Source organism: Lissotriton vulgaris, chromosome 4_1 (assembly GCF_964263255.1).
Source record: "Lissotriton vulgaris chromosome 4_1, aLisVul1.2, whole genome shotgun sequence".
NCBI lineage: Eukaryota > Metazoa > Chordata > Amphibia > Caudata > Salamandridae > Lissotriton > Lissotriton vulgaris.
This window is the reverse complement of record NC_141691.1, coordinates 1,127,536,632-1,127,558,944: the sequence shown is the minus strand read 5'-3', so window position 1 is coordinate 1,127,558,944 and position 22,313 is coordinate 1,127,536,632.

Genomic DNA, 22,313 nt, shown 5'->3' with positions numbered 1-22,313 from the left:
ACTACACACTAGTTCGACCTCCTAGTGCTCTCACTTATTCAAGCCACAATCCTGTGGGTATAGGCACTGGTAATCCTCCCCAGTGTTCTCACTAACGCCGTATATCAACGACGACCACATTCCTATGAATACCTATATATATATATAGTGGGAAGTCTCTTCACTAAGGGTCTGCTACTACAATATTAGGAGTTAGCCAATTAATATTATATGTCTCCTATTCTTGTCATCATAGGTCCACTCACTCCCTATTTATGTGATCACCACTTACCTGATTGGGATTGCTCATCCATTCATGCAAACACTAAACACCTAGGAGATACATTTACCTGGATTGAACAAGAATACACGAGATACACGCCAGTTTGTTACAAACTGGGGGGTTATTTTATTACAACAATATAAACATTTACACAGATCTGTGACTGACAAAGACTATAGGTAGAACACTCCGCTGAAAGAGAAAAGATTAAACATAACAGGAACACTCCGCTGAAAGAGAAAGATTAAACATAACAGGAACACTCCGCTGAAAGGGAAAGGATTAATTAGACATCCTAGGGAATAAGAACAAGGTTAAGTGTAAGTGTAACTAAGTCAGACTACCTCACCTATTAGAAGGAAGATTCCTCTCTCTGCCTCTGGTGGGATTAGGGCTCTCTCTCTGCCTCTGGTGGGATTAGGGCTCTCTCTGTCTCTCCCTCCTTCACCACATCACCACGCCTCTGGTTCAGTTGCTCCAGGTGACAGCCTTCTTTGATGCTCTCTGCACTGCTTTCTCTCTCCTCATCTTCAGCAATCGTCTGCCTTCTTTCTCCATTTAAGAACTGCACTCTATTCTGCAGCTCCAGCAGACATCCTCTCTCTCTCTGCAAGCTGTTCTGAGCTCCAAGCTGTTCTGAGCTCCCAGCTGTTCTGTGCTCCAAGCTGTTCTGAGCACCACGCTGAACTGCACACCACGCTGGACTGAACTCCAAACTGAACTGACCACTCCTCCTCTCCTGTAGCTCACTAATATGGAAGCTTGTCCTTGCATGGAAAGTTACGGCCAGTAACCTGCCGCCCACCAAATTCTTGTACCTCCCCGTACCAAGGACACGTTCCCAGCTGGCCAGCCTGAAGTTGTGTCTTCGGAGTGGAGAAAAATACATTCCTTCGATAGGGGCCAGCCCGAGCCGGTTCTCTCCAAGCGAACAACAGCCTTAACTATAAACTTTGCCTTTGCCCTGAAAAGCCTCTCAGCTTCATCAAGATGGAGTCCCTCTAGCTCTAGGCCTGTAGGCCTGAAAGGGGTGAAATGCTCCTTAGCTCTGTCAGAATACCTACATAAACCATACCAATGTGTCTAATATGTCAAAGCCAATAGGCAATAGACAGGTTAAAGTCAAGAATAAAGGCATATTAAGCAGCTATCCTCTTCTAGGTCTGGAAAAAGGGCTTAAAAGGGCCAACACAGGCTAAGAATACCTATACTAGATGCGAGCAAGATTAATGATCTATATCACTGCTAAATAAAGCCAAAAACTCTGCCATTACAGTAAGTAAACAGGACTTCTATGACCTCATATGGACAGTATACCTCTGATATTTCATCTGGAGTATAAGAATTAAATGTATGTGTGCGTGCATCTGCAGGAGGGAATTTACCCAATAGAACACCTCTGTTCTGAATGCCTCGTGTGCCTCAATCATGAAGGTAACGGTCCGCCTAACGTTTAGAGACCAACATTTTCTAACTTTATAGCAAGTGCATTTCTGCAATTTTCCAAAATGTTTATAGCACCTTCTTGCTCAGTTTCCTCCCTTCCCTACCAGCACCAATAGTACCACTAGTACCACTAGCACCAGCATCTGCACTTTGAGGCATTATAGGTAGAAGTTTATAGAGAAAGAAATAAGGTTTTTCACAATGTGGGGAACTAGTATGCATCAATTTTGAATAGACCAACAGACAATACATAGGGTATACCTAATCAGCTGTGGCAGATTTTCCCTTCCCACTCCAGACGTCTCTGAATAAATATGAGTAGGGGTCTCTAAGAAAGCACGAATGAACTACTCAGATTTGACCGTTAAATAAGAACCAGGCCAATGTTGGGCGCCATGTTTTGTAGTTCCTAATAATAAATAGGATTTGCGCATTTAGACAACATAAACTTGTCCATACTGATTCCAGACTTCCCCAAAGTATAAGTTAGCCTTTAAACCAGCAAGCTCACTGTGCCACTATAAGCCCCCTAACCTTACCAAGGAGCAAATAGTTTCTAGCAACTAATGAACATGAAACCCTTGCAAGGAATGTCAGACCACTGTGTGATGGAGTTTCTGCGTATAGGGATTCCAGCATCTCATGTCAGCAGGCAAGCTTCTCCTCTGGTCTCCCCTGAAAAGATGTGGTGTTTTTATTCCCAAAAGATACCCTCAGGCGGTCTGCCTATATCTGCAATGGTACTGTGGGCTTGTTGTCCAAGGATGACGATAGCAGTGATGTTTTTAAAGAGTTATTACACAGCAGATCGCAATCCTGCTGTGTGATACTAAGAATGTTCATGCATAATAAATGAGGCTAGTTTAGTGTTTGAAGAAAACCACACAACATTTATTCTGCATATAACTAGGCAAAAGGTCATGCCAGAGCGGTTATGTAAAGCAAGGTAGGACAAATGTATGTAAAAGGTCTTGCAGCTACCTAGGCCTATATTGGGGTAAATTGGGGCTCATAATACTCTCAGCCTTCAGATCTCATCTGGAATAGATTGATATATTTTTAATGGGCCAGTGTTCAAGACCTCCTAAAGACCCACATGGGTTGTGACATTTTCATTCTTGCAGGGTCCATTCCATTCTGTCCCCACCTTCCCATGAGGGTATCTTTCTAATTCTACTGAGGTATGAATTAAAGTCATAGGGAATTAAATGGGCATCCAAACTGATTGTGCAAAGACAACCAGACATTTGACCATGAGATGAGCCTGTGTCCTTTTCATTACCTGAACATACAAACCCATAACCTGTTTTACAAGCGGAGTTAAGGCCTAAGATGTATTAACAGGTATGATAGATGCTGTCTGAGCAATGATATCTGCACTTAACTAATGGGACAACCGTTTTCAGAACTGGGGTGTTGATCCCTCATTCACAGTGTCATGGCCTACAGAGGCGCTTACCCTAAGATCTGGTCCTGTGAGGTCAAAACCTTGTTCAATGTTGCTGGACAAAAATCACAAATGACAGAGGAGCCCATCGATTTTGGTAGAACTCAGCATCCTTTGAGAAAGAAAACAAAAGAGGGAAGAAGTTAACAGAGGATTGTGTAAACAAATGCAGACTGTGTCTATGATCTAATTTGCATGGCTCAAATGGGACATGCTATAGCTAACTATAGTTCCAAAAAAGATACCCATTTGGAATATGTGATTACTTCTCAGTCTAAGCCAGAGCCCAGTACAGAAGTTCATGTTAATATTGTTGAGTGGTACAGGAAACTTCATAGACTAGCTTATGGGCCTTTTATGGTATCTACATATATGAGCCAAGGTTCGACTTGATAATGGACAAGCCATTCATGGGACTGCCCTCATATAGGGCCATAACACTGGATCGTGAAGTCTGTGACCATGAATTTGCATGGGTTTCATATGAGGTGTCTTCAACTTGAACGTATCTATGATTCCTAGTTTGGTAATATATGGGGATGCCCTAGCTCATCCAACATAATGCCAGAAATGATTGGTGTAAGAGAATATTACAAATCAAACCTGTTTTTTTTCAACTAAATTACCAACACTCCTCAGCACATTTGGTACCATGTTTGAGAGAAACCTAAATCGCTCTTCAATTACCTCTACAGCATAATTTTGTTTAAATGATATTTTAGCAAAGCAAGAAGATATACCCTGCCTATGAAGGAACAGACTGACCAGGCTCCAGGAGAACTACTGCCCAGTTGTGAGATTGAGGCCCTGTTAGTAAGAAAATTAACACCTATCCACAAGTTTTTCGGTACTGGCTTCATCAGTAATCTAACTCATATATACTTTGTTCCTGGCAATTCTAGGCCTAAGGGCTTGCATGAATTACAAGGCCCTAAGATCACTGTAAAAAATACTGCGCCCATTGCCATTCATCTTTATTTTAATGGATCACATCTGTTAAGCATCTATTTACATCAATATAGACCTAGGTGGCACATAACATCTCCAGCTTTCGGGAGGGTGTTATGTGGAAAATGATATTTGAGGCAGCTGTATGAGTATTGATGCCTTTCGGACTTCAAATTTCTCGATGCCTCCACTCTTCCTAAACCAAGTGTTAAGGGATTGTTTAAATATGTCCACCTTGATAATATCCTCATTTACCTAAAAAATCTGAATTCCACGTGACACATGTGCAGGATGTGTAGGAGAAATTCAGTGCAATTCAGTCATACGCCAAACTCAATACATACAGATTCCATGACACAACTTTCGAGTTTCTGAACTGTATCTTCGAAAGAAAACGGGGGCACGGAAGAATTGAACAAATATATTGTAGATTTTGGACTGGCCCTCTCCTTCCTCAGGAAAGGAGCTGCAACATTTAGGGGCTTTACCAATATTTCGGGGAAAGTTATTTAGAATGTTTCCATCCTTGTAATGTCAATCATGGCATTGCTTTATGAAACAAGAAAACTGATTGGACACATGAAGCAGAGTAGACCATGTAGACATTAACCACACCTTCACTAAGGCATTGGTAATGTATTATCCTCACATTCACACACACATTTGACATTTATTGTGGAAGGGGAGGCCTCCAGTACTGCCATGGAGCTATTCTGTCTGCGCCTTCATACAAGTTCAGGGCTATATTCAGAATCCCATGCAAACAGGAGTTGGCAAAATGAATAGAATTATAATTTGTGTGGTAATTATTGCACCCTTGCAATTTTCTCCTGATAGCGTCCTGCAGTTTAAACCTGTCAAAGTGTATCAGGGGAATAGGCCTGGAGAAACGCAAAACATGCAGAATTTCATATATAAAAAATGATTATGCATCTCATGTCCATTTTTTGTGTTGAAAACTCAGAATAAAAGGTGATGATAAATAACTCACTCTGGGGTAATTCCATTTACCCAGATTGGTAAATACCCCACTCTACTTGTAATGAGGCCCTAGGTGTGATCCAGATTCAGGGAATTACATCAGCTTGTATATTATTACAGACATTTCCTACCAAATGAACAGAACAATGCTATAGTGAGCAGAGACTTGCTGGTGATTAAAGCTGCCTTTGCACAGTGATCTCACTACTGCCTGGTCTCTTCGCCTTCGCTTGGATACCCTGATCATCAGAAGTTACTGTTTCAGAAAATCCATGTAAAACTCATTATGGAAAACGAACACTTTTTCACAGATTTGTGTCAGCATTTATTTCTTATCTGCACGTTTTGTTACACTTACTTTCCATTAGTAATTTATATGTCTGGGTTTGTATTTTACCTTATTTATTTTGAAATCGGTTTACATGTTCTTTTGCATATTTTTAATGATAAATAATGTTAATGGCTGTACGTTCTAAGTGATCGAATAGACCTAATCGTTCTGTAGTGTAGTTCCTATATTCCCAATAGGCTCTGCGCATTGGAATAACATAAACAGCAGTGTAGACATAGGACTGAGGTCATCTAGGTCTCTACTGACTATGTTAGACTTAATTAGTTTTGCCAGCTAGCTCAGAGGTCACTAGAAACGTTCTCGAATGTTCAGGAAAGGGTTACCTGTCCTGATTTAGACAAGAAGGGATTAGCTTCTGACAACCGCATAAACATGACAACTTTGCTCCCCCAGAATAAAGAGTGTATCTTCAGAGTTGTGTGAAACAATAGACAGCTATTTCACTCAGTCAGTCGTGCAGTTCCACCAGATTGCAGAGAAATAGAGAGACAGGCGTTTTCAATAAAAGGTGTTATTTTATTGAGCAGTCTTCTTTCTCATGCAAGAGAATTGAATTGCCACAATTGCAATACTTATTGTAAAGTAAAGTGCGTACAGTAAAAGTAGAATTATGAAATAATACTGTAAAAGCATTGATATGGTTTCTTAGCCATATGATACTTTAAAATGGATAAAATATATACCAACATAAAAACATTGACTAACGAACTCAACTGGTGCTTCTAAGATACGCCTACCCCAGTATACCTGACCTAAGCCTAATACGTGGGAAGGAGTAAGTAAGTTGCAGTTTTAAGTTAAGTTAAGTTTTGCCAAGTATCGGAATCAAGAATTCTCTCTAAGGTTGTAATCAGTTCCGTACCTTGGTCATAGAATGAAGAAGGTCTTGTATCTCGCTTCTCAGGACTCGATCTCCCAGCAACACGCGAGGGTGACTTGGGAACACCGGAGCTGGATTTTCTCGGCAGGAGAAAAAGACAGCGTCTCTCTCAGTGCGTCAAGGGGAGGGGCGGTCTCCGTCGGCTCTCATAACAGCTGGGCTCCCGGGCAATTAGAACGTCGCTCTGCTCCCAACCACCGTGTGTTTGCTTAAAGCAACGTTGGTATATTTATACCTGAAAGGTGCCGGGTTTGACTTAAGGTTGGACATAAGACGTCACTAAGAACTAACAGTTCTTTCTGGACTCCAGGAGTTCTTGTGTAAATCAAAACAAAAGCAGGGGGATTTCCCGTGCTGCTGGAAGCTTGGTTTGTTTAAAGAATGTGTTGTGCTTTCTAGGAGTCTATGGGAGTAGCCGTGCTGTGTTTTGGACTGCATGGGCTATTACTGAATATGGATATGATTCTTATGCCTTTATAAGGATATTATTAATTATAACCACATAAGGGCATGAATCGGGAATATCGAATTAGGGTCCTAGATAGAAATACAACACCCACTCCACGTATTAATGTCCATCATTATTAAATAATAAGCAATATAAACATATAACGATGCATGTGTGTTTTCCAACCCACCCCAAAATACATAATCGCATTTGAAATGGTGTATGGTTTATACACGAAAATGAGTATTCGTACTGTACGCTTTTCAAGCAGGTTTATCATTCAGTTAAATGCATATATATATCATCTGAATGAATTGCGAAAATTACACATGAAATGGCTCTCTTTACAGAAAAGAAGGTCGAGACCACTTCATCACATATTTATACGATATTGTACATGTGCTAGAGGCTGAGGTAAACATTGTCTCTAGCGTCTCCAAAAATAGAAGCTCTGTTCTCTAAGAATAGTTTTACTTTAAGAAGAGTACCATGTACCAGAAAAATTGTAAATATTTTTTAAATGAAAGAAAAATAATTTCGCTTTCAGGGGAAGTGAGGAAAAAAAACAGTCCCAAATGTTTTTAGTAGCATTGTTTAACAAAACTGAAGGCCAAATTCAGAGTTCAGGGAACGCTGTGTGATCATTGTTTTTAAATATTATTTTCGTTGTTAGGAGAGAACATCATATAGACAGACTCGCAAAAAATTGGTCTACAACATCAGGTGAAAGTTCGACCAAATTCGAAAATGCTGTAACTGTGCAGTTTGGAGCCTGATTGCTATCATCGATGTTTGGATAAGCAATGCTCACAGAAGGTTGTACCTGTTTGGTGCTGCTTTCTCGTACTTCACCGCCACCTACTCGTAATGGTGAAGTCTCAACGAATGCCGTCATCAGAATGGGTAGCCGCTGGGGACAACACGTTGCATGAGCCGTTACAGGACAAAGCAAAGAGTCGATATCCATTGGTACTGCTGATGGTAGTGTAAGACAAACGTCCAAGACGCATTCTTCTCCGCATAGTTGACATCGAAGCACAGGTAAGATGCAATTTTGCCAGATAGGTCTGAATAAAAGAAACCAGGTTGTATTCAGATCTCTTAGCCGAGCCAATCCGAGGACCTTAGTGATACGGTCTCTGTATCTTATTGCTAGGATCGTTTCTTCCGTCGTTACTGGAGTCTTGTCTGTGGATTGGCTTGCAATATCGGAGCAGAAGGAACAAAAATAAAATTCCTGCCATGAGTCCCAAGATTAAGGGTAGCCCGCCAAAGACAGAATGGACAAAATTCGGGAAGATGCTCAGAACTGTTTCAAAGGGTGCTAACAGTCCCGAAGAAATTGTCTTAAATACATGTGCGATGCCACTGGTATCAGACATGTTTAAGATTTGACTTAACATTTCTACAAAATGCATGGGGCAATTTGTTGATAAAAGGGTATGTATCTCTGATGCCGTCCTTGCAACTTGCAGATCATACGTTTCTTTGGACGACGTCAGAGGCACAGTAGTCTGTAAAAGAATAGACTTCATTCTGCTTAAAGTATCAATTCGAATAGAAGAGATATTCACATGAGGTCATATTGCCGCCTCCATGTCTGGATTGCTGTTTGGATACAATACTTGCATACAGCAAACGACCCTGGATGTAACAGTAACGAGATAACATTCTCCTGGCACCATTCCACAACAGCTGTGGCCATTTATTAAAACGTAACTTTGGTTCGAAAGTTGTCTGAAGAATGGCTCTATCTGTTTTGCAGGAGTGCCTTGCAGGTGACAAGAAAGGTTATTTGAAGAACCTTCGCAAGCTCCATGCAAGTTAATACCTTGACACAGAAGTGTACCGCCTAGTGATTTTTACAATTATTGCCACTAAGGAATACCTCCTTTTTGCCTTTACTATAACATTTAATAATAATAATAATAATAAGCATTTATTAAGCGCCTGGCTGCACAAAACTGTGTGTCCCCGCGCTGACTGCAAATGCAAAATCCGCCTAAGGGAAGAGAACAGGCAAACGGGGATTAGTTTTTAGGAAATAGGTGAGTTTTGAGTCTGGCTCTGAATCTTGTTTCAGATGGTTCCATACGTAGCTGAATTGGCAGGGCATTCCAAAGCTTCGTGGCCAAAAAGCGGAAGGATTTTCCTCCCATCTTCGCTTTGGTGATGCGAGGGATTTTAAACAGCATCGTGCCCGCTGATCTGAGATTTTTGATTGGCCTGTGTATGTAAGGTAAATCCCAGGTTGATTTGATGTATCCTTTACCCAACGTTTCATACTGGCCTGCTGGTATATATTCTTGGCAATTTTTAAACTGTAAAGTTGTTATCGGAATTGTTATTGTTCTGTGTATTATCCATTCAATGACAGGTCTCTCTGACATTGTCAATGGTAATCTCTCAAGTTTTTCAATGCTCAGAATCGCATAATCTGCTCCCTTTTGTGCCAAACTGATTTGCTTATCAGTAAGGTTAAAGATAGAAAATAATGACGTTACGTTGATTAGACGCCATGGTACGTAGCCTGAACGTAGGTTTTGCAACGTCCAGCCAAGCTGTACAATAGAACGCAATTGGGACTGACCATGTTATAACATTAGTAAGTCTTGCTCTATTATATCAAAGGCAGATGACACAATACTGTCCAGTGAATATATTCTGGAAGACAGAGTCATTAACCCATTGTCCACAACAGAAAGTGAGTTCTCCAAATTTATACGATCAATTTCTCCGATTTTTTCTGCTGTCTCAATTTGCATTACTTTCCAAGCTTCATTGTATGCAGCATATATACCGGCCACTATGAAACATTTTTGACGCTGTTTGCGAGGTCCCATTATGAAATCTCGCAAGTCAGCACCTTCTTTAAGTAAAGTCAAGAGTTGCTTAATTTCAGCCAGTGTGGATTTCTGTAGCCACTCAAGGCATAATTTCCCTACACTGTATGTTGTAACTATCCCTGGATGTTGTCTCTGGGAGTATCTTGGGTCTGGCCTGGTCATTTTTAACACCTGTTTTTTGTTCAGGAATCTATCTTGACAATTGTTTGTGTATGTGGGCCAGATCAACCATTTTTTCCAATCAGGATTTGTTCTGTTTTGGTGAAAAATATGGGATACGTCTATTTCCACATCTGTAGTGCTATTGCTATCAGGTATGGGCTTCGGAATAGACGGTTTGTTTAAGTCTTTTATCTTAGCTAAGCCAAGACAAGTAGTTTGTTGAATGGTATCATTTAGGAATATTATTTGTTCCGGGATCATGCAGGCTCTAAATAATGATTCTAGACCTTGTACCTGCCAATCTTTTGTACCCCAGATGGTTTTTGTTTCGATGTTATTTTCCCAGAACTCAAAGCCAAATGTAGACATTTTGTCATAACATTTTTCAGAATAAATCAATTTAGTATTTGTCAACATTGTTTTCATTCCTGTTCTGTTTAACAGTTTAAAATAAAATGTTTCTGGATCACTATTATTGAGCCCAGAGAAGTTTGGAAATTTCTCATAGAATGTCTTTGAGCTGCCTTTTGGCGGAGTTGGACAATGTTCCCATTGATTATAATTAAAAACATTTCTAGGTTGTGCAGATTTATGCAAATAGTGATGACCATAGTGATTGTAACAATATAACTCTTCATAATTTGATGAACCCTGTAAATAATCATGTTCTGTGAATTTAGCTGACATTACTAAATCTGACATCATATTATTGATATTTTCCAAGTCCCAATCATCAGAAAAAGAACTTGGTATCACAAAGTCACTTAAGGAAACCTTGAACTGGTGTGGATACTTCAAGAGCTCAATCGGGCCATAAATATCATAGTCAGTTCTGTCCCATGCTATACCACCAGGTATTTGGATTGGCTGTGATCTTCACTGATAATAGTTCTCTTTTCTCGATGTGAGAGGATCTGTGAGACTTTAAGACCAAGTTGATGTTCTGACTTGCTGTGGCCATTGTACTATATTTCCCATCAATGAATCTACATAAGCACAAAACCATGATGAGCCAAAGCAGGAGAAAAAGTACACCTAACACAGTCCAATATTCAATCCATGGTGAAATCAGATAGGTTTCTTTTAGTTGATGTAAAAGCTCGGTCATTTTCTCTTTGAAAGTTTTTGTTGCTGGCTTGTCTCCATGTTCACTTGGATCATCGGAAAAGTCATCAAAGTTGAAAAAATAGCCAGATGCTGTTCTGTCAATTGGTGGGATTGCTTCCGGATTTCCATTGATCTTTGCAATTTCTTTTGTTACATATGTACAGTCTGATGCTACATCGTTGTAGATTGGTGTATCATCACGAATTGTTGCAATTTGGGTTTCAAGACGCACAAGTTCCATGGCTTTGTTGCATAGTTCCTTGTTATTTACTGCAGGTTTATCGAATGTGATTAGTCTCTCAGTTTGAACCTCTTGGATAGTTGCAAAGTTTGGTCTTCTGTTATTTCTTGGCAGTCCACTGGGCCTGCTATTTATTATCGGCCACATGTTTGTGGTTTCACCAGATCGATGGAAACAATTCTGTTTTCCTTTTTACCAGCAAGTTGCTGTAGTACTACTGATCTTGTTCCGCTGACAGCTAAGACAGGTACTGCTTTTCTGTAAGAAGGCCCAAATTCCTTCTTTACCGCAATCTTTTCTCTGACCAGATCCCCAATCTTCGGAATCCAGACAGGTCTTGCTGGGACAGGTGGTTCTTCAGTGGTTGTTGGCTTAAACTTTTTGTTACTTTGACTCTTTCTTGTTTCATTCAAGTCCTGTAAAACAGCCAAACGATCTTTGGTATCAAAAGTTTTTTCTTCTACCACTGAAGTCTGACGATCCAGATCCTGGATTATCATTCTAGTACAGAACAATAGTTCGTATGGATGGATACCTCCTAGAGAATTTCTTGGCATGTTATTAAGACTACGTTGGGCATTTATTAAATGTATTAACCACCCATTACCCGAACCTAATGCCGTTATAGATTGTTTTATGTCACTGTTTTTTCTTTCCACTACCCCATTTCCCTCAGGATGGAAGGGAAAAGAGTACCGCAATGCGATGCCCATGCTGTTCATGGCCTCTTTGTAAGCTCGAGAGCTAAACACAGGACCCTGATCAGAATGTAGCATGCCAATTGCGTATGTGCCGATAAAGACTCGCAAATCTTTTTATAACAGTTCTGGCGTCAGCCGAATGCTGGTGGTCTACATTTTTAAGTTAATCTTGTCTTAATAATTATGGGGGCGCGTTTCTCCGGTTGGATTTCTGCGTTATAGATTGCCTGATGCTTTCTAATAAAGGTGTCCTGGCAATAGTCTGGTCCGGTTCACAACTGCAATCCACTTTGGTCCCATGTAGCGGATTTATCGCTGCCGCGGCATACTATTTCCTTACTGACGCCATTCACGGGGATTCCCAAGGCCACGCCCACTACGGTAGGCCACGCCCCCCCACTCTCGTCTACTTAACGCGCTGATTGCGAGCGCGACGACGAAGATACAGTTTCTCCTGAGGCGGAAGCCGGGAGACAGATCGCTGGAAACCTTTTAATAATTGCTGTTGATATTGTGTTTTTAAAACCTGATTTGCACTCCCTGGGCACCCTAAAAACTGTACTCGCACTTACCACTTTGTTCCCGCGTAGCGGATTTATCGCTGCCGCGGCATACTATTTCCTTACTGACGCCATTCACGGGGATTCCCAAGGCCACGCCCACTACGGTAGGCCACGCCCCCCACCTTCCCTGTCACCTCCCCTATAAGACATGTGCATTTACCGGACGCGCAGCGGGCGCGCCGTTTGCGCGCCAAAGGCGTGCTTAAGGCAAGCCCGTCTGCGCCCGTCCGCGCCGGACCCGCGCCTAGTGCCAGAAACTATGCCTGTTTTCATGGCCTACGATACTCAAAATCTGCTGCGATCACCCGACAAGAGTTGACTTCGGTGACACCTACATGACCCCCACATGTCCCTCCTGTGGCTTTCAAGCACTAACCAACCCTCCGATTATCACTCCTAATCTGGCTGACCCACCTCCAGATAAAAAAGCGCAGACTACTGTAACTAACCAGCCACAGGCTACCAATCAGGACAACTGCTCAAAAACGATGATAGATAGAAACAGATCTCCCAAATGTATACTACTGAACGTAAGGTCTATGCCGAAGCATAAACATGAAATTGAAGCATTAATCACTGATCACAACGCTGATCTTATGTTCCTCACAGAAACCTGGGCATCACACGCCTCTGGGCCTGACTGGAACATCGCCACTCCCGAAGGTTACTTTGTTGAATGCACAAACAGAATGGGATCTATGGCTGGAGAAATCGCGATAATTCATAGATCGCACCTCAAATTACTTGTTTGCTCCCAACCAGACTTAGAGGCCGAAGCTATGACCTTTAAGATTAAAGAGAACAACGGTCTGATTTTCGAGGGACTGCTTGTGTATCATCCCCCCGGCCCCAGAGGCCCCTTCACCAAAGCATTACACACCTTTTTGGAAACAACGTTTGACGCAGTTACCTGTACTATTCTGGGTGATTTCAATTATCATCTAGAGGAGAATAACGATTCGGACTCTGCCACTCTACTTGATAATCTCCTCAGCTTCGACATGAAGCAACTGGTTGACAGACCCACTCACTCAGCAGGGCATACCCTTGATGGGATCTTTTCCAACAGTAACCACATTAAGATCATGTCTATTCTCTCTGTACCATGGTCGGACCATAACGCCATCTTTTTTAATTTACAACTAAAAAACCCTGTAATTCAGCGTAGAAACGACATGCCTCCTGAAAAAACCCGCCACTGGAAAAAGCTTGAATTTAACCTACTAGCCGAGACACTGGCCAGAAATCCCCCCGACTTTGAATGTGGAAACAGCGAGGACTGGGCAACTAACTTCAACAATTGGATCACTGAGGCAGTCAACGAACTGGTCCCAATTGAAGCAAAGAAACCCAGAAAACGGTCTGTCACTGCTCAATGGTACACGGCCGAGGTTAAAGCAATCAAAATTAAATGTCGACAAATGGAGCGGCTATGGCACTCGGACTACAGTCAGGAAAAAAAAACAGGCATATTTAAAAGTTCTACAGGAGTATAAACTTATAATTGTCCAAGCAAAATCCACCTATTTTACAGAGAAAATTCAAAACTCCGCTAACTCTTCCAGGGAACTATTTAAAACTGTAGCCCATTTAACAAAACCCCCCTGGGACACAGTTTTTAGTCCAGATCAGACCTTTGTCAATGGAATTGCCACCTTTTTTCAAATTAAAGTACAAACGGTATATGATGACCTCAGCACCATGGTATCCGATACATCCACCAATGAAGTCGGACAGTCCACTATGACCACCTCCTGCTTCTCCAGTTTTTCCATACTAGAGAAGCAGCAAGTCTGTGACCTACTCATCCAGATGAAATCTGGCTCCCCGCTGGATCCTTCCCCCCTATGTACTGCATCTGATCCCTAAGAGCATCGCAAATATCCTGACTCCCCCTGCTTAATAAAATCATTCTTCAAGGTGAATTCCCTAAAAGCTAGAAAATGGCCTGTATCAGACCTATTCTTAAGAAGGACACCCTTGATCCCTCTGAGCCCAAACACTACCGTCCCATTTCCTGTCTGCCCTTACCTGCAAAAATCGTGGAAAAAGCTATGAACCAGGAAATTATGAGCCTTTTGGATGAAAAGAAGCTGCTAGATCCGTCACAGCACGGCTTCAGACCCCTACACTCCACGGAATCAGCTCTGATCATGGCCACCGAAAAAATGCGTAAAACCATGGACGAGGGTGGTCGGTCGGCCCTGATATTATTAGACCTTACAGCGGCATTCGACACCGTAAACCACTCTGTCCTACTAAAAAGACTAACCTCCCTTGGCTTCACCGGCACTGCCCCTTAGCGCCTCTTTTCTAGGCACCCGCACTAACCAAGTGATCTGGAATGGATTACAATCGGTTGAATTTTCCCTTCCGGGTGGGGTCCCACAAGGATCGGCATTGTCGCCTACATTATTCAACTTATATGTCACTCTTCTAGCAGCCTTGATCAGATCCCATGACCTACAACTGGTGTCTTACGCCGATGACACTCAAATTATAGTGTCAATCTTACAGTCCATCGAAGCCACGGCGGAACGCTTTAGAAAATGCCTTGCTGGGGTGAAGAACTGGATGAGCCACAACTTTCTTAGACTGAACACGGACAAAACCGAAATCATTGAGTTCGGTCATAAACCATCTATCTGGAGTGACCTATGGTGGCCCCCCGAAGCAGGAGCTTGCCCTCTCCCTGTAGAGAAGGTCAGAAACCTCTGCTTTCTAAAGAGATAAAGATCTCTCATGTAAAGCCCAGGTTAATCAGGTGACTTCGGCCTGTTTCTACAGCATCAAGGTGCTCAGAAAAGTTTTACCCTACATCCCGATCATGTTAAGAAAGACCGTGATGGGAGCCCTCGTAAAGTCCCGGATAGACTATTGTAACTCCCTCTATCTGGGAGCAGGAGAAAAACAACTGTCCAAACTACAGGCAATCCAGAATGCGGCGGCCAGGGCCTTACTGAACCTCCCCAAACGCCACCCTACATCCAAAGCCATTCGGGAGCTTCATTGGCTCCCAGTTAGACGCCGTATTCAATTCAAGGCTCTTTGCTTGGTACATAGATCTCTACATGGCAAGGGACCTGACGACTTCATTAATCTACTGCCCCGATATGTACCTTTGCGAACGCTGTGGTCAGCCACCCATGACCTAGTCTGCCAGCCCAGAATAAACAGAGCCCGATGGGGAGGAAAGTCATTCTCCTACCAGGCGGCTAAAATATAGAACTCGCTACCCCCAGCATTACGCGCCCAAAAATCTAAAATGAGCTTCAGGAAGGATCTAAAGACCTGGCTCTTTACCTAAACCGATCTGCCACACTGCTTTCCTCTCCTCTCTGTTTCTCACAGCGCCAAGACGCCGCGGCATTCGTGCGCTTTACAAATGTTTCAGTCAGTCAGTCAATCTCTGTTGCAGTCTGGACAATTCATTGCAAATTTGTAGATTTGCAAGCTCATCCCCGGCCACCAGTATTCTGATTGTAATTCTATTAGAGATTTCAAGACCTGTTGGTGCCTCGTACCCAGTCCCCTGTGTGCGTCTTCAATCAAGAAAACTCTCAGGTTCGTGTTTGGAATTACTATATCCCCCACTCCAGGGATTTGAGCAAAAGGAACGGAGTTTGCATCAATTATGTATGTATTACTGAGTGGATAGTTGAGAGGTAATGCTGCATAATCACCTTTTAATGAGGCTTTTACTGCCAGCATGGTTTCCCCATCTATGTGTTTATCTGAATGCTTTTATGTGGCTACGGAAGCTGGTTGAACCGCTTCCGCTGTGGTTGTGTTAGCTAATGAATTCCCTGCAACGTGAACGCCATCACGTTGATGACTCAGTGTGTGTATCACGTGAGTCTTTTGTAGTTCTTTCTTTAAAAGAACTACTTGTTCCTAAAGCGTTTTATGCTTTATTGTGGCACCGGTGTCATCTTTGTAACCGTTTTTACTCCATGTCTGCATGTCACTGCTGTATGACTTGACGCAGAAATGCGAATCCCACACTATCAGTGTGGGGAATTCGCGATCGGCATTTTCAAGCGCCATCTTTAAAGATCTTATTTCAGCTCGCTGAGCTGAACAGTTTCTGAGTGATTCAGTTTTGGTAATCATCGGTTTGAATTTATCAGAGCGCCAGAGACCTTTAACAATCGCGCACGCTGCATTGTAGGATTTTTATCTACATCGTAGTGTTGTGCGAATCTGTCCATATAGATTACGCAGGTATATTGTTCCAGAGGCAGAATTTCGATTGGCAGAGGATATTCTTGTTCATATTCTAGATCATCTAGTTTTTTCAGTTTCGGGTCAAAATAGTATTTCACGTCTTCTGTAGCAAGAGAAGTTTTCCATTGTATCCATTCCAGATCTAATGCCACTGTATTCAGATTGCGTGGACCTGTTAATGCCTTAAGCGCTGATTCTGCTGTATAAACAGTTATTCTTTTGCCTTGGGCTAGGGCTCTTTCTTTTGCAAATGTGATTTGTAAGCTATAGGTACCGTTTCTCCCTCATTAGAGGTCAGGTATGTGAATCCGCATCTTCCTGGGATGACTCGGATTACAAGGTTGCGTACGTTGTCGCGAGTTTGCAATTTTGTTTTAGCTAACATGTCTGTTTGTAGTGATCTTAAAATTTCTGTGTGTTTCTGAGTCCAATTTATTGTTTTGAAATCAGGTCTTATTAATTCATAGAGAGGTTTAACCCTCTCTGCGTACTTTAGAATGTATGTTCTACCGAAATTCAGGAAGCCTAGTATTGATTGTAAGTTTTTCAGTGTTTTTGGTGCTTGGAGTACTGCACACTTCTCTAGGAAGTTGTCTGCCAGGCTTTCGCCTTCACCTGATAATTCATATCCTAAAAATAGGACTGTTAGATGGGCACTTCTTGACTTTTTAAAGTTGAATTTGTAACCCTCTGATGCAAACCCAAGTATTATGGTGTTTACTCTGTTTAAGTGAGTCTCCGGGTCATCATCTGTAAGATAGATGTCATCGACATATGATAACGCCTCATCATCATATATTTGTAGTAACTCTGTTACCCTTGCTGAGAATAATCCTGGGCTATTCTTGAATCCCTGTGGGAGTCGGCAAAATTGTTTTTGCGACCCCATTATTGAGAAAGCGGTCAAATACCTGCTTTCTGGTGCAATGTTTTGACAGAAGAATCCATTAGAGATATCTAATGTCATTTTATATTTTTTGCGCACGATGTTATTCATTAGTGCTGCACTGTGTGAGTTTTGTACTGCAAACGTTTTGCAGCAGGAGTTTAAATGTCTGTAGTCCAAAACTAGGCGATATGAATCGTCTGGCTTGGAGACAGGAAACAAAGGATTGTTCATTTGTGAGGTGCATGTTTCAATCACCCCTTGATATTCGAGTACTGCCTTTGTGCAGTGGGTTGATTTTTTAACTGGATTTTGTGGGGAGGAGACTCCTCATCCCATCCTACATGATATTTGTATAGTGCAGGGGCTTGGGCCACTGCCCATTTTCTTGCAAATGTGTATTTTTTATGAATCGGAATATGATTTGAGAAGGCAAGCATAATCATTTCTTCGCCATGAGGGCACTCTCTGACAAACTCTGGTGGCCAGTCTTTTTCAGCTAACAGGATGTCATATCCTTTTGAAAGTTTCTCCCAAAAGAGACCTTTTATTTTCCTGGTTTTAACTCCTCTATGCGTAATGTTATTTCATATAGTTTATGGGGCACACTGACTCATGTGTCTGCAGTTTCCACCTGAATGTATTAATTCGTGTCCACTGTCTCCAGAAGATTCATCAGGATCTTGCGAGCTATTGTCACTTCTGCTGCGCTGTCTAGCATTGTCTGAGCCCACTCTCCGTTTTTCAGTTGTGTCCTCAGAATCCTCTGCATGTTTAATTGTAATACTTGCTACCTTCTTTATGGGAAATTGTGATTTATTACTTTGATGAGCAGGTTCTTTGTCTTTGGACTTGACGTGCTCTTCCTTGTGTTCTGATCGTCCTCTTCTTTCCGATTTCTGTGAGGAAGTCTGAAAAGATCGAGAGGGACGTGTATCAATATCTTATTATCTATCAGGTTTTCTCAATTTATCCCCATCTCTAAGGTTATACCTTTTCTCAGAGGGTTCCCTTTGGGGAGACTTGTCTTCTCGGCCTAGAGAGCTCTCTCCACGCTGAGGAGACCTTCCTCTGGACTGGAAATGCTTTTCCCTGGGAGTGGATTGTCTATTACCATCCCAACTCTTTTTTGGAGTTTTTAAACTTATTTTTAATAAATGTTTTTTCAGGATTTTCGGTTAGTTGGGGTTTTACCGGTTTCCCACCCAAACTATCTCTTCCTAGCTCTTCATAGGATTTTTCTATGATTCTGGCAAGTTCAAATGGTTGGTCTGTTATATCTGTTTCCTTCAATTTCTGGAGGTACTCTATATCATCCCTTGCCAATTGAACTAATTCTCTATATGCAGGGATCCTGCAAGGCTTTTGGTCAGTCAAGCTACTGGGTGCACTGCCTGTATGTGCGCACAAAAGTTGAAAAATACAAGATTTATATGGTGCAAGCTGGCGAGTGGGAAGGCCTTAGAACCACTCAGATTGAGTAGATAAACTACCAATTAACTAACTGACTGGGTTGCCGATGCACTCAAATCAACAGTAGACCAATTGTTATGTAACAATACAACACTCAGTACAGAAATCAAAGTGACAAAAGTTTTTTTCTCAGAAACTCCAGTGGAAGGGTAGTTCGTGGAGTCCTTTAATGGATCAAACAGCCAGCCGATGCGTGTTTCATCGCACTCGCAATCCTCAGGGCTAGATGGCTGTGTCACGATCAGAAGGTCGCACAGCTGGTGATAATTCCGACCCAGCCGGGCCCGTGACCGTTGGTGTGCAAGCAACTGAGACAACAGGGTAATGTTCTCTGTACAATGTTAGGAGTATCTAGGACTGTAGTGCCCGGAGATCACAGAGTTGACGATTCAAAAGTTAGACAATGTTGAACATGGTACTGTTCTTAATAGGTATTCTTGTAAAGGTTTACGTCGGGTACGACTTGATTAAACCACGGGGACACCCCAGGCTTTGTGGAAGCGGGAGCGGCGTGTAGCGTGTCCTCTCTCCGGGCTGTTTTCCAGTCCTAGATACTCCTAACATTGTACAGAGAACATTACCCTGTTGTCTCAGTTGCTTGCACACCAATGGTCACGGGCCCGGCTGGGTCGGAATTATCACCAGCTGTGCGACCTTCTGATCGTGACACAGCCATCTAGCCCTGAAGATTCGCGAGTGCGATAAAACAGATGTCGGCTGTCTGTTTGATCCATTAAAGGACTCCACGAACTACCCTTCCACTGGAGTTTCTGAGAAAAAAACTTTTGTCACTTTGATTTCTGTACTGAGTGTTGTATTGTTACATAACAATTGGTCTACTGTTGATTTGAGTGCATCGACAACCCAGTCAGTTAATTCTCTATATGCCTTTGTTAATTCTTTTAGTTTAACTAGGAGTTATTCGCTTGACATTGTTTCAATGTCTGGGTGTGTTGCGTAGCTGGCTAGAACCGGCCCCGTGGCTTCTGGTCTACCTAGTGGACCGTACCTGGTGATGTGATTTCGATGTTTTAGGGCGCCTTTAAACCAGAGCAGGTGCTCTTGGTAAGTTAGTGGGATTTCAACGTCCTCGAAAGGAGTATATATATCCAGAGGTTCCTCTATTTTGTAATAGTGGAAATCTTTTGTCACAGCGTGTGCTGCTGGAAAATGTATCCATGTGTAGAATACCTCTGTTTGACGAAACTCATGTGCCTCTATCACGAATATGACCGTACCACCTATGGATGATAGTCCATTTTCTATAAGTTTAAGAGTTATAGTTCTTCTTATGTTGACCAGAATGATTATAGCATTCGGGTCACTTTGCTGGAGACTTGTGTCTTCCTCTAAGAGTTGAGCTGTTATGTTTCTCTTTCTGCTTCACTTTCCGTTATTTTATTGACTAAAAATGTTTTGTGGCAGAGCGAGTTTCAAGGAAACAAAGATTAGGTGCACACTATTTTGGAACACTGTATCCTTCAACGTTGACTAAACCAAGAACGAATACATAGGATTCTCATCCTACTAAGTTCCGGCGGATATTTAACCTTTCACCCAGACCAGACGTCTATTGAAGTTTTTACGGGAGAAAGGGGTCCATGTGAAAAGCATGACTGAGTTACTCTAGTGTCTTGCGTTAGTTTTATCGCCTTACCAAACGTTGGGCGCCATGTAGTGTAGTTCCTATATCCCCAATAAGCTCTGCGCATTGGAATAACATAAACAGCAGTGTAGACATAGGACAGAGGTCATCTAGGTCTCTACTGACTATGTTAGACTTAATAAGTTTTGCCAGCTAGCTCAGAGGTCACTAGAAACGTTCTCGAATGTTCAGGAAAGGGTTACCCGTCCTGATTTAGACAAGAAGGGATTAGCTTCTGACAACCGCATAAACATGACAACTTTGCTCCCCCAGAATAAAGAGTGTATCTTCAGAGTCATGTGAAACAATAGACAGCTATTTCACTCAGTCAGTCGTGCATGTTTAGTTCCACCAGATTGCAGCGAAATAGAGAAACGGGCATTTTCAATAAAAGGTGTTATTTTATTGAGCAGTCTTCTTTCTCATGCAAGACAAATGAATTGCCACAATTGCAATACTTATTGTACAGTAAAAGTAGTATTATGAAATAATACTGTAAAAGCATTGATATGGTTTCTTAGCCATATGATACTTTAAAATGGATAAAATATATACCAACATAAAAACATTGACTAACAAACTCAACTGGTGCTTCTAAGATATGCCTACCCCAGTGTACCTGACCTAAGCCTAATACGTGGGAAGGAGTAAGTAAATTGCAGTTTTAAGTTAAGTTAAGTTTTGGCAAGTATCGGAATCAAGAATTCTCTCTAAGGTTGTAATCAGTTCCGTACCTTGGTCATAGAATGAAGAAGGTCTTGTATCTCGCTTCTCAGGACTCGAGCTCCCAGCAACCCGCGAAGGTGACTTGGGAACACCGGAGCTGGATTTTCTCGGCTGGAGAAAAAGACAGCGTCTCTCTCAGTGCGTCAAGGGGAGGGGCGGTCTCCGTCGGCTCTCATAACAGCTGGATTCCCGGGCAAGTAGAACGTCGCTCTGCTCCCAACCACCGTGTGTTTGCTTAAGGCAACGTTGGTATATTGATACCTGAAAGGTGCCGGGTTTGAAGTACGGTTGGACATAACACGTCACTAAGAACTAACAGTTCTTTCTGGACTCCAGGAGTTCTTGTGCAAATCAAAACAAAAGCAGGGGGATTTCCCGGGCTGCTGGAGGCTTGGTTTGTTTAAAGAACGCGATGTGCTTTCTAACAGTCTATGGGAGTAGCCGTGCTGTGTTTTGGACTGCATGGGCTATTACTGAATATGGATATGATTTTTATGCCTTTATAAGGATATTATTAATTATAACCACATAAGGGCATGAATCGGGAATATCGAATTAGGGTCCGAGATAGTAATACAACAGTTCCATGGATCTGTTTCTCATGACACCACTGAGGTACAGCAATATTTAGAGAATCCTTTACTTGGGACAATAGGATTTACTATGATTTTTAATAAGAAAACTTGTGTAGCTTTTGTTTTATCGTTCAGTCTTTAAACTTTTCCTACAAACAGGCACTTTACTAAAGTACCTAAGACCAGATTATGTCACTTCAAAAATATGAAGAGGATGAAGAAAAAAAGAAACAATGTATAGTTTTAAACAAGATTTTTATATTTTCATTCTATTTTGGCCTCCAGCACAGAGTTGGAAAAAACATTGAATTAAATCATTAGACTGTTTGAGCATAAGATTTAATTGAAAGATATTGGGCCCTATTCACAAAGGTAAACTTAGACCAAAAGTCTGAGT